Below are 14,066 nucleotides of genomic sequence, written 5' to 3' on the forward strand. Positions count from 1 at the left end.
GGATAACATTGCAGCCTAAGAGAAATAAAAACTGAACTACTGATTGGTGTGATTCCTCCCCAGGGACAATTTCCATGTGGCACATATGTCAGTATACCACTACCAATTAACCTGAAGTGAAATCTTTTACTAATCCATAGATAGCAAAACTTAATGCATCTTAAGCATTTTCCCACCTGTAACTCAGCATATGCTGTTTATGGCACATGACAACTTACATGTAGGGAAAATAAGCTGACCTCAAGACAAGGAATGGGAAACATCAGAATGAGATAACAAAAGCAAGGATAGGGGCCTTATTGGGAAAGCACTCTTTTGGAATAATTAAACACATCTTACTGTGGCAGGTAGAAATGCACAGTATCCCTCACCTCTCCCCTGCTATGGGACTGTCTAAATTGACTGCATTCTTCTTACATATACAATCCCTGTGTGACACCTGCTTTTTTCATCTTTTTTCTTACCACAAAAAATAACAACCATTAAGAAGGAAAAGATGGAATTGCTGCACCATGTCTTTTGCTTGGTAGCCCTAGAAGCATAGAATAATAGAATCATAGAACAGTAGGGTTGGAAGGGGCCTATAAGACCATCGAGTCCAACCCCCTGCTCAGTGAAGGAATCCAAGTCAGAGCATCCCTGACAGGTGGCTGTCCAACCTCCTCTTGAATGCCTCCAGTGGGGGAGAGGCCACCACTTCCCTAGGTCATTGATTCCATTGTCATATTGCTCTAACAGTCAGGAAGAACCACACTGCTCAATCAGACTGAAAAGTCCATCTAGTACAGTACTCTCCTTCCCACAGAGGCCAATGAGATGCCTTCTGGAAGCCCACAAGCAGGGCATGAGAGCGATAGCCTGCTCTCACTATTGATCCCCAGCACCTGATGTTCAGCATCTTGCAAAAACACATGGAAGGTCCAGAGAACTGATTCAGAACTATCCTCCATGAATGTGTCAACATCAGGATTTTATAACAAGTGAAGCAACCCTCAGCTCAACTGTACGTGTCAGCTTTTGTACAGTATCAGTCCTGGGCTGCATTAAGAAAGCATGCCATTCTGGGTTTCATTCATGGGACTAATTATATTGTATAGTCTTTACCTGATCACTGCCTTGTTGTGGCGAAGGGGCTTGTATAACTCAGTGAAGCCATAAGCTATGCCGTGCAGGGCCACCCAAGACGGACAGGTCATGGCGGAGAGTTCTGACAAAATGTGGTCCACTGGAGAAGGAAATGGCAACCCACTCCAGTATTCTTGCCAAGAAAACCCCATGGAACGTATCACAAGGCTAAAAGAGATGACGCCGGAAGATGAGCCCCTCAGGTTGGAAAGTGTCCAATATACTACTGGGGAAGAGCAGAGGGAATTTCCAAGTAGCGCCAGAAAGAGTGAAGCGGCTGGGCCAAAGCTGAAAGGACACTCAGCTGTGGATGTGTCTGGTGGTGAAAAGAAAATCCGATGCTGTAAAGAACAATATTGTTTAGGAACCTGGAATGTCAGATCAATGAATCAAGGTAAGCTGGAGGTGGTCAAACATGAGATGGCAAGATTGAACATCGACATCTTGGGAATCAGCGAATTAAAATGGACAAGCATGGGCGAATTTAATTCAGGTGACCATCATATCTACTACTGTGGGCAAGAATCCCTTAGAAGAAATGGAGTAGCACTCATAGTCAAGAAAAGGGTGGGAAAAGCAGTACTGGGGTACAATCTCAAAAACGACAGAATGATCTCAGTACGAATCCAAGGCAAACCATTCAACATCACAGTAATTGAAGTCTATGCCCCAACCACTGAGGCCAAAGAAGCTGAGGTTGATCAGTTTTATGAAGACCTACAACACCTTCTAGAACTAACAGCAAAAAAAGATGTCCTCTTCATCATAGGGGATTGGAATGCTAAAAGTAGGAAGTCAAGAAATCACCGGGATAACAGGCAAGCATGGCCTTGGTGTACAAAATGAAGCAGGACAAAGGCTAATAGAGTTTTGTCAAGAGAACACGCTGATCATAGCAAACACTCTTTTCCAATAGCACAAGAGGTGACTCTACACGTAGACATCACCAGATGGTCAATATCGAAATCAGATTGATTATGTACTTTGCAGCCAAAGATGGAGAAGCTCCATACAGTCAGTAAAAACAAGACCTGGAGCTGACTGTGGCTCAGATCATGAGCTGCTTCTTGCAAAATTTCGGCTTAAATTGCAGAACGTAGGGAAAACCACTAAACCATTCAGGTATGACCTAAATCATATCCCTTATGAATATACGGTGGAGGTGAGGAATAGATTTCAGGGATTAGACCTGATAGACAGAGTGCCTGAGGAACTATGGATGGAGGTCCGTAACTTTGTTCAGGAGGCAGCAACTCAATCCATCCCCCAAAAAAAGAAATGAAAGAAAGCAAAGTGGCTGTCTGAGGAGGCTTTAGAAGTAGCTGAGGAAAGAAGGGAAGTGAAAAGCAAAGGAGAAAGGGGAAGATATATCCAACTGAATGCAGAGTTCCAGAGAACAGCAAGGAGAGAAGGCCTTCTTAAATGAACAATGCAAAGAAACGAGGAAAACAATAGAATGGGAAAGACTAGAGATGTTTTCAAGAAAATCGGAGATCTCAAGGGAACGTTTTGTGCAAAGACAGGCATGATAAAGGACAAAGAAGGCAGGGACCTAACAGAAGCAGATGAGATTAAGAAGAAGTGGAAAGAATACACAGAAGAACTATACAGGAAAGATCTTAATGTCCCTGATAGCCATGATAGTGCAGTCACTGAACTTGAGCTGGACATCCTAGAGAGTGAAGTCAAGTGGGCCTTAGGAAGCATTACTAACAACAAAGCTAGAGGAGATGACAGTATTCCAGCTGAGCTATTTAAAATCCTAAAAGATGATGCTGTTAAAATGCTGCACTCAATATGCCAACAAATTTGGAACACTCAACAGTGGCCACAAGACTAGAAAAGGTCAGTTTACATTCCAATTCCAAAGAAGGGCAATGCCAAAGAGTGTTCAAACTACCGTACAATTGCGCTCATTTCACATGCCAGCAAGGTTATGCTCAAAATCCTACAAGCTAGGCTTCAGCAGTATGTGAACAGAGAACTACCGGAAGTACAAGCTGGGTTCTAAAGAGGCAGAGGAACTAGAGATCAAATCGCCAACGTTCGCTGGATCATGGAAAAAGCAAGAGAATTCCAGAAAAACATCTATTTCTGCTTCATTGACTACGCTAAAGCCTTTGATTGTGTGGATCACAACAAACTCTGGCAAATTCATAAAGAGATGGGAGTACCAGACCACCTTACCTGTCTCCAGAGAAACCTGTACGAGGGTCAAGAAGCAACAGTAAGAACCGGACATGGAACAACCGATTGGTTCAAAATTGGGAAAGGAGTACGACAAGGCTGCATATTGTTGCCCTGCTTATTTAACTTATATGCAGAGTACATCATGAGAAACGCCGGGTTGGATGAATCACAGGTCGGAATTAAGATTGCCGGTAGAATTATCAACAGCCTCAGATATGCAGACAATACCACCCTAATGGCAGAAAGCGAAGAGGATCTAAAGAGCCTCTTGTTGAGGGTGAAAGTGGAGAGTGCAAAAGCTGGTTTGAAACTCAACATTAAAAAAACTAAGATCATGGCATCTGGCCCCATCACTTCCTGGCATATAAAAGGTGAAGAAATGGAAGCAGTGACAGATTTTATTTTCTTGGGCTCCAAGATCACCACAGATGGTGACTGTAGCCATGAAATTAAAAGATGCTTGCTCCTTGGGAGGAAAGCTATGGCAAACCTAGACAGCATAGTAAGAAGCAGAGACATCACCTTGCCAACAAAGGTCTGTCTAATCAAAGCTATGGTTTTCCCAGTGGTAACGTATGGCTGTGAGAGCTGGACTATAAGGAAGGCTGAGTGCTGAAGAATTGATGCTTTCGAACTGTGGTGCTGGAGAAGACTCTTATGAGTCCCCTGGACTGCAAGGAGGTCAAATCAGTCAATCCTAAAGGAAATCAACCCTGAGTGCTCATTGGAAGGACAGATACTGAAGCTGAAGCTGAAATATTTTGGCCACCAAATGCAAAGAGAAAAGTCACTGGAAAAGATCCTGATGCTGGGAAGGATTGAAGGCAAAAGGAGAAGGGGACGGCAGAGGATGAGATGGCTAGATAGCATCACTGATGCAATGAATATGGACTTGAGCACACTCCGGAAGAGAGCGCAGGACAGGAAGGCCTGGCATGCTATAGTCCATGGGGTCACGAAGAGCCGGACACGACTTAACGCCTGAACAACAACAACATGTACCAGATAGTACCTTCACCAGTACAATGGATATGGGGGGGATACGGGGGGGGGGGAGAAGCCATGACATCAGCCAATGAAGGATCACAGAGAAAGCTGGATGACATCACAGTGCTACATAAGCAATTGGATTTCACTAGCATGGTGATGTCTTTGAGGGCATCTGGACCTAATTGAGAGGCAACATCTGAATGCATAAATGTTACTGGTATTGCCAAAACATAATCAAAAGGGGTGGTGGTGGTTGCTTTCTGATCCTGCTGAAAATGTTTGCAAAAATACAGGGAATCGTTTTCAGCTCAGACCCACACAAAATACATTGATGCCATTTTGTTGCTGTGATTTATATAGATGGAAAGATTTCATTCAGCTTAAAATAGCATGCTTTCTGTGACATGAAACCTTGGAGAAAAGTGGTTGGGCAGGGGGAACCCCACCTAAAATGCAGGGGACAGTTGCATATTAACATCTGGCCTCTTTTCACAACATCGCTACAAAGCTAGATGAAGACTGGGTGAGGCCACATGCTAGCTACAATTGGAGTATGTTTTAGATGTTCAGAAGTCATCCATTCATTTCAGTTCTGTATCACCCAATAGCCAAAGCTCTCTGGGCAGTTCACAAAACTTAAAATCCCAAATACAGCATTATTAAAGCATAATATAAAATCTTTAACATACAAACATTTTAAACAACTGAAAAAAGCAAAAACAAATTAAAAATAAAATACCAGGACCTGAAAAAATAACTAAAATCTATTTATGGGAATAGCAGACATGTGAGCTCATGGATTTTAGCTGCATATTAAAGATTTTAAAAATATTCCTGTAGTTGAGGCCAGAACTAGGTGGTTGGTGGGACACTCAGAGTCTGGGAATCTGTGTCACCGCTGAACAGCTGCAAAGTGGTGGAAGAGGGGTGATTTACAATGGAGAAGCAGTGAATGGGAGACGGATGCTTAACCCTTCTGCGTGCCTGCCACTTCCTCCCGACAAACTCCTCCCCTTTTCTGCTTTTCTGTGCAATGCAGCAGATGCACATCTAGAAACTAGGATGGGTAGGAGGGAGAGGGTTGGAGAGCAAAGCAGAGTGTGGGGGAGGGATTAAGCACCCCCTCCTATCCACCCCTCTTGGCTGCAATTCGGCCCCCCTCCCCATCTCTTTGCAGTTCTGTGGCATGGTTCAGGTCCCCAGATGGCCCCTGAACATGTAGAACCAGCTTTTGGTCCATGAGCTAGAGGAGGTGGTTTGAACTACTCGGTCTCTAGTGAAAGGGCCTGTCCTTGCAATCTGTTCTCACTAGCTGGGAACATGTGGAAATTATTGGTATAGAAATGGTTCTTAGAGAGGCAACATTTTCTCACACACATAGAGGGCCACATAGTCACAGGGCATGTCATTCCAAGCACCAGCTTTGCCCATTCGGCCACAGTCTTCTTTGCCTAGGTTGTTGGGTTCACCCTTCATCCAAATCCTAAAAGAAGAGGCCAGACAAGTTATTCAGCAATGCAGAAAGAGGAATCATTCACCTCCAACAACACCACCCTCTTTCCCCAAGCATAGCCAAGCAATGTCCTCTAGATCAGGGATGGGGCACCTCTGGCCCCCAGTGGTCCTTCATCCAGCCCAGCACTTTTTCCCTGGCTAGCCTCACCTTTTCTGTCATGGAAAAGCTTTTATTTCTGATTAGCAGCTGATCAAAGATAAGTGTTTCCCCTGCTTAGCACAGAAACAGACTCCCTTTCTCAGTGCTTAACAGGGGGAAGCACTTATTTCAGATCAGCTGCTAAACAGAGAAAAGAGCTTTTCCCTGCACAGTGGGATTGGTGGCAGCCACAGCAGCAGCATGATTCAGTCCTGCTTTCATCTCAACCTGTTATTGTTATTACATTTATATCCTGCTTTCTTCCTCCTGTGAGGAACCAAAGGTGACTTACATAGTCCTCTTCCTCCTCTCCATTTTAACCTCAAAACAATCCTGTAAGGTAGGTTAGGCTGAGAGTCAGTGACTTGCCCAAAGTCACCCACAGAGCTTTGTGGTTGAGTGGGGACTAGAACCCGGATCCCCCATGCCCCAGTCTAACACTCTAATTGCTACACCACACTGGTTCTCAGTCATGCCCTGCAGGGACTTGTCCTCCTTATTTCTCAGTAGTCATAGAGAAGCTTGCCCTGCTTACTTGTGAGTAGACATGATGCTCATGCTTCCTTCTGAGTAGAAATGCTGTTTGAAAGTACAGCTGAATGATTCAGTCCTGCTTCCTTCTGGGTCTTCTGCATATCTACTTGCAAGTAGACATGCAGAGACTTAACCTGTTTACTTGTGAGTAGCCATGCTGCTCATGCTTACTTCTAAGTAGACACACTTCCTAGTAGGGCTGTGCACAGACACCCTGCTTTGCTTTGGATGTCACTTTGGACCTTCCAAAGCAGCCCCTCTTCTCTTTGGACTGATTTGGACCACATCTGCTTTGCTTCAGATTTGGATCCAAAGTGAGATTCAGATATCCATATCATTCTGATATGACATTTTCCCATTGACTTGCATTGGAAAATAGAAATGGCCATAACCTTTTCAGTGTTCATGATAAATACATGAAATTTGGGGACCTGTCAGCCCCCTCCCCTCCACGGGGTGGGATTCCAGCTGCTGAATTTCAGACAGTTTGGTTCAGTAGTTTTTGTGCTAGGCACAGGTGAAATTTGATTTTTTCAACAAAAACTCTCAAAGCAAAGAGCTATAACTTTTCACTGTTTCCACAGAAGTGCATGACATTTGGGGACCTCTCAGCCCCTATGGAGGGGATTCCATCTGCCAAAGCACCCCAATTTGCTTTTGGATTTGGATTCAGCACTGAAGCAATGCACAGCTCTACTTCCTAGTATGAATTGGCAACAATAGAATTTGGGAGGGGTGTTGTATTTTTCAGCCCCACCCACTTTTGTATTTGGCCGTGCCCACCACTGAAATACAGCCCTGAGATCTTCTCCAAACTGAAATCTGGCCCTCAGTCCAAAAAGCATCCCCCACCCCAGCGCTAGACTTGTTATTCTCTACTTTGGTGCTTGGGCTCATTTGTCTATTGATTATGCTTTTATCTTCCATGGAACTTGGGAGATGACATGGGAGATCTATAAACAGGGTCTCCTGTATTTCCTCCCCCCTCCAATTTTATTAGCAGCTTGGGGGGGGGGGCTTGAGACCAGTGAAGGGAGAGGGGTTAATTTTTCCACCTCTGCTGTTTTCACATTGGAAGTCATATACTCCAGCTGCTCTGAGCCTGTTTTTTTGTCCCATGGGGCCAAACATACAGGTATCATATCTGTACATATCTGTTTCCTGCCTTGGGACAAATAGCAGTTCCCGGAATGGGTGACTGATTTTTAATCAGGAAAGTGTTGCATGGGAAAGTGTTAACTCCTCCCTTTCGCTAGCACCACCACGGTCATAAATTGAATCAAGCTGTCTGCCTTCCCCTATGCATGCTACAAAAATGCTCAAGGCAGCCTGTTCATGCATCTCCCATCTTGTGCCTAATTTGGCACTCAAAGCTGCATATGAAGGATTCCAGTGGAGGCCGGTGGCTCCTAATTCACTGGGGCTGTGAATCCGCCCTGTGTTTCAGTCAGAACTTGCCAGAACTCTAAAGGAGCTATCCAAGGTGCTGAACCCACCTGGGGGATTGGATTCAGCACCTTGGATAGCTCCTTTAGAGCTCTAATGGGTTCTGACTGAAACCCAGAGCGGATCCACAGCCCCACTGAAATCAGAGCCACCAGCCTCCACTGAAGGATTCCCAGGAAGTTTGCCCTCCAGCCACTGACCAGATCCAGACCTGCACCCCTGCCCATCAGCTTCGCCAGAAGAGCAACACCATTACCCAAGTCTCACACCCAATCTCAGTTCCATGTTTTGGGGGACTCTGGGCAACATGCCTCCACACTGTCATTGCTGAGAGCTGATTGCATGCCAGGGAGAGTGCTGGGGATTAAGCTCCTCCTCCTCACTAGCTCCTCCTCTCTGGGCCAGAGAGTGGGTAAATAAACAGATAGCAACAGTGAGGAGGAGGGCTCTCACCCGTAGGCCCCCTGCTGGAACATAGGCCTCGGTGCATGCCTGGCCACACCCACCCCTGGCACTGGCCCTGCCCATATCAGGGGCTCAGCAAACCTCCTGTTTTTGCTGTCTTGCCAGACTTTCAAAACTGGGAGGTTTGTCTCCTGCCTGGCAACTGTCAGTAGTACATACGCTGCTGTGTTGAATTTGGCTTGATGGCTTCCACAAGCCTGACTTGCGTGAAGCTATTGACGACGGTGGTGCCATCAGCCCATTTCCATTGCCCTTCGACAACCAGATCGCTGAGTCCGATCCAGTAGCGCTCATTCCTGGTTCGAGACTCGAGGAAATTCTGCAAGCCAAAGAAGCCCCCAAAGCGTGTGTGTCAGACAGGGCATGGTCTGATCTTGAGTTTTAATAGCGCACACACTTACACTGGACCCTAATTAATCTGGAAAAACTGCTTCTCCCAAGTTCTGTATTCCCCATCACTGAGGTGGATTAGAACAGTAATTTACACACTCTGGGCCTGGATAGCCTAGGGTGCCATGAGAGAAATGCTAGGGAGCCATGAGAAACAAATTAAATAAGAGGTCCAAAAGCAACTGGCCTCACTGCAGCTCTAGGCATCCTTCAATCCAAACAGTTTCTGCTGGGGGTGAATAATTCAGCCATATCTCTATATCTGAGGTGGTGGTGGACTAATTGGTTCATTCAGGGCACAATCCTATGTGCTGGACCCTTGATGATCATAAGCCCCCGAACTCGGAAGCTTACAATCAGCCTATGCAGGGTGGGAGGAGCAGTGGAGGCAATCTTCACCTCCCCATCCTCCCACCCTGCATTTTTTGCTAGATGGGCTTTTTAGCCCATCTAGTGAAGGCCTTTTGGAAGGGGAGGGAAGAAGGCTGACAGAGGCTCAGGATAGCTCGGATCCAGGCCTCTCCAGTCTCCTCCCTGCCCTGCCCTGCCCACCAAAACATTTCCTTTCCCCCCTCTCCAAGGTCAGGTTCCCAACCTTGGAGGCCAGCTGAGATGGTTCTTTCTGCATCAGCTACAAGGGGGAAGTGGGGGCAAGTGTCTGATTTTCGATTCCCACCTCTGAACTCAGAGCTGGGAATCTAAACTATCCTGTGGCCCCTCAGACACTGTCTAGGGGCCAGGGGATTGCTCCCTCCATCATTCCTTATGTACAGATGCAGCAGGATTATTCATCATCAGAGGAAGCTACCTGTTGCCTCACTGTATGAGTTACTGCTCTAGGTCTGCCTCTTTCCAATATGGAAGCATTTTTGGAACAGTGACTCCCTCAGAAGCAGAGTGGGTGGCTGGGCTCCTCTGGGGGTGGGCGATTCTTCCTCTTTCCACACAATGAAGACAAAAGGTGAAGTGTGCCTCCAGGTTTAGTCTGGGAAAGGTGTGTGCCTCAACTATCCAGGATTTGGGAAACATTGGATTAGGATGTATATGTCACACATGTAAGTCCTTGTAGGCCTGTCTGATTCCTGTCAGACTTTATCAGGCAAAGAGAGCGATTTATGTGTTGGGAAACTTCACCTGTCTCCCATGACTTCTTATCTGCCCTGTTTATTTAGAGCAGCTTCCCCAATGTGTTGGGCTGCAACTCCGATCACCACCAGTCAGCATGGTGATTGGCATGTTGTCTGTGGATGATGGGAATTGTAGCCCAACACATCCAAAGGGCACTGAGTTGGGGAGGGATGACCAGGGGTGGAGAATTTGCTGTTCTAGAAGTTGGACTTGAACTCCCATCATCCATGACCATTGGCCATGCTTGCTGACTGATGGGAGTTGGAGTCCATGGCTGGTGGCTCCAATTTTGGTGGGGCTGTGAATCCATTCTGGGTTTCAGTCAGAACCAGCCAGAACTCTATCAGAGTTACCCATGATGCTGAACCTATCCCCCCAAAAGTTTCAGCACCTTGGATAGCTCCTTTAGAGTTCTGGCTGGTTCTGAGTGAAATTCAGAATGGATTCAAAGCCCTATTGAAATTGGAGCCAGGGGCCTCCACTGAGTCCAACAACATCTGGCAGGCTGCAGGTTCCTCACCCCAACCTAGACTCTCTTCATATTTGCAATTGCTTTGGGGAGTTTAGGAATCCTGTGTCTGTGTGTAAGGGATGGTCCCCTGATATTTTGACAGCCCCGTAATGGTGCTAACTGTTGGGGGCAATTGCATGGGAGAAACCCAGTGGGGTCTCATTGGCTTGAAAAGTGGGATATCACTAGCTAAAAATAAGGGGGGGGACATTTGGTCATAGCACAGACAATGCGAGTTATCTACTATTCTGCACTCTCTGCCTTTGTACCAAAAGATCTGTGTAATGGCAAGTCCTGGTTGTATGAAACACCTGGCAGGAAAGGGGCATTTAACCCTTTCTCTCCAGCTATCTTTTTCCTAGCCAGCATCCTACAGAGGTATTTGCTTTATCTCAGAGAAAATGGCGCATGTGTGTGTATGTGTGTGTGTGTGTAGGTTGCACAAGAATGTGGCAGGGAGGGAAAGGGTTTCACCTTCCATTTCTCAGATGCAAGTCATCCCTAACCCAGGTGTGGCCAGAAAGTAGAACTCCAGATATTTTGGACTTCAGCTCCCAATGTTCCTAACCACTGGCCATGGCAGACGGGAGCTTCTGGGAGTTGAAGTCCAAAACATCTGAAGATCTACATTCTGCCCACCCTTGCCTTAACCCGAACTTTGCAGCTCTTGAGCATCAGGGCAGGTTTTCCAGATCTGATGCCAAAAAATGTCATTGGGGGAAGTGATAAAGCTGGCCATTGACAGCACCTGGAACATCCTGTGCTGCTGCCTGGCTGCTTACAAGAGGAGCTGGGACTCTGCTGCCATCTACAGGGGGAGAAAAGAGCACTGCTGGGCTTGATGCACCCTCACCTCCACTGCCTACAACATGAATTGGCCTGCTTTAAACCACAAACTATATATCAGTTTTGTCCCACATTAAGATGTCATGGATTCCCCCAAAGAACTCTAGGAGATACCATTTGGGGAGGTAGTGAGAAAGCTGTTCAAGATCCCTAACCCCTCCTTGTAGAACAATAATAGTTAGGCTTCCCTGGAAGGCAGGAGTGCTTTTTAAACCAGTTTAAATCTGTGGTCCAGATATGCCCTGTGAAACACCACACTCTGTGCACATCTACAGGAGGGGCCGAGGACTGCATTGCCCGCTCCCAGTGGTGTGCTGAATGCTGACATACCAACCTCCATGGAAAAGAACACCAAGCCACTGAAATAGCTCATGATGGGTTGGGTTTCAGTGCCCCAGGCCTGCTACAATGATTGGGTCCCAACTACAGCATGGGCAGTCACAGACTCCTGCTGCTAAACGTTACGGAATGTGACACTTAAGGTGTGCTGTAGTGGTGCACGCTATGTGCACGCATGATGATTGGGTAGTTGCTGTTGCTGTTGTTATTAGTATTAACATTTCTTTGCTGCCTTTCTCCCCTGCCCCTGCGCTCGTGTGTGTGTCTGGTGGGGAAGACTCAAGGCATCTTACAGTTGTTTGGGGGGTGCTATTCTTATTCTGTCATTGTTATGGTTTTATTGAATTTTAATGTGTTTTATTGTTTTAATTCTATTTCAAATCGTTTTTGTAAGCCACCTTGGGTGCCATTTTTTGGTAGAAAGCTGGGGCATAAATCAAATAAATAAATACATAAAATTAAAACATAGAAAATTTTTAAACAATTTAGAGAGTAATCCTGTGGCCCCTAGAGTGTGTGTGTGTGTGTGTGTTTCACAGGATAGTTCAGATTCCTGGATGTGAGGCTGGAGACAGTGCTCCGACTTCAGACCCAGGAGTCTGACCTCCTCACCGTCACCCATTCCTACTTGCAGCTGGCACAGAGTGAACCGCACCGGCTGCCTCTCTGAGGTTGCAAAAGTGACCTCAGAAAGTTCATAGAATCATAGGGTTGGAAGGGGCCCACAAGACCATCGAGTCCAACCCCCTGCTCAATGCAGGAAGCCTGATTCCCAGGTGGTCTCCCATCCAAGTACTAACCAGGGCTGACCCTGCTTAGCTTCCAAGATCAGACGAGATCAGGCTCAGTTCACCTCTTAAGGAGAGGACAAAAAGGGGGTGTTTCTGTGGGTGGGGAGGGGAGGGGACTGGGGAAGCGGGGATACAAGCTTGGAGGATGACGGGTGTCCAGATAGGATTGCACCCTTAAACAGCTAAAAACAATTAAGAATAAGATAGCATGGCTCGATAAGGCTGTTAAATTAAGAGCCCATCCTATGCCATCAAATGCCTTCCCTGTGCAGCTTTGCCCGCCTCCTGTAGATGCCCATGAGTAGTGATAAGAAGATCTACAGCTGTGGAGTTTGTACAGCTGTTCCATTCTTTAAAAAAGCATTGGATTTTGTGAGCTCCCAAAAGAAATAGAACAGCCTTCCCTGACCTGTTGCCCTCCAGATTTGTTGGACTACAACTCTCAAAATTCCCGGCCAGCATGGCACTGGGTTGGGGAAGGCTGAAATAGGAGAATGGGGGAAATGTAAGAGAACAATGTTCTGATTGTGATCTTAAGGAGACAACCTATAACAGTGAGTGAATGGAGCATAGTAATTCCAGAGCAAACACTTTGTGAAAGTGTTGCAATACTTTGAATCCTGCCAGAAACAAATAAGAAGCCGGTGAAGGTAGTTCACAAGTGAAATATGATTAACATAGTGCCCCCATCCCCAGTTAATAACCTGCCTGACATAGTTTGAATTTAAGAGTGTTCACGTATTTCCTGCTCAGATTCCAGCATCTTTACCTGTTTGGCCACATCATGAATGGTCGTCAGGTGTGAATTCTGATCCCCACATAGCATTTTAGCCTCATGCCAACTAGCCTTCTTGATGGAGAAGTAGTAACACCCACCATCAAAGTATTCCCATTCCCTGCTCTTGGATCCACATGGGAATACTAGCAAAGAAGAAAAGGCTCAGAATAAAAACCCAGAAGGCTGCTTCACCATAACAGGTCCTTGAGGTTTTATCGCAGGTCTACATCTGTGGCTTTTGGGGAAAAACACTCTAGGGCTGTGGTTGGCTGAGGCTCCTGGTCAGATGTTTGCCACATTGGTATGATTGAAAACTAGGTGTGGTTGGCTTGCAATAGAAAGGCAGGATCTCAACTTTGTTGTAATAAATGCATGATGGAGTGATCTTGAGTGGGGATGTGGCTGAGCCCTCATAAATGGTACAGGGGAAGAATGGAGAGGGGAATAATGAAGCATTCTCAAAATACCTTTTCAAAGGTTGCTCAACACCTGATGCAGTCTTGAGATGAATATTGAAAAGAGGAAGAGAGGTCGTTACAGATAACGGAGGTGAGAGGAGCCCCACACGACACAAACATGGTGGAGCCACAATCTGAGATGGTGTGAGGAGAAATTGTATCAGGGAAGAATGACTCACACTCAAAACACTCAGGGGGAGGCACTTATACTCAACCTGGTGGCCCATTTGGGTTTGGTTCAACTTATTTTGCACGTGGTTCAGCTCATTTTGCATGTGGTTCAGCTCTGAAGACAATTTTGAGACTAGTAATGTAAGTAAGGAAAGATGGTCTTATAGATCCATAAGGGTGGGAGACCGAACCTCTCAGCATCTAGATCAGCCTTCCCCAGCCTGGTGTCCTCCTGATGGGGTGGAATACA

Source organism: Heloderma suspectum, chromosome 2 (assembly GCF_057233095.1).
Source record: "Heloderma suspectum isolate Gila_16-S chromosome 2, 16-S_ref, whole genome shotgun sequence".
NCBI lineage: Eukaryota > Metazoa > Chordata > Lepidosauria > Squamata > Helodermatidae > Heloderma > Heloderma suspectum.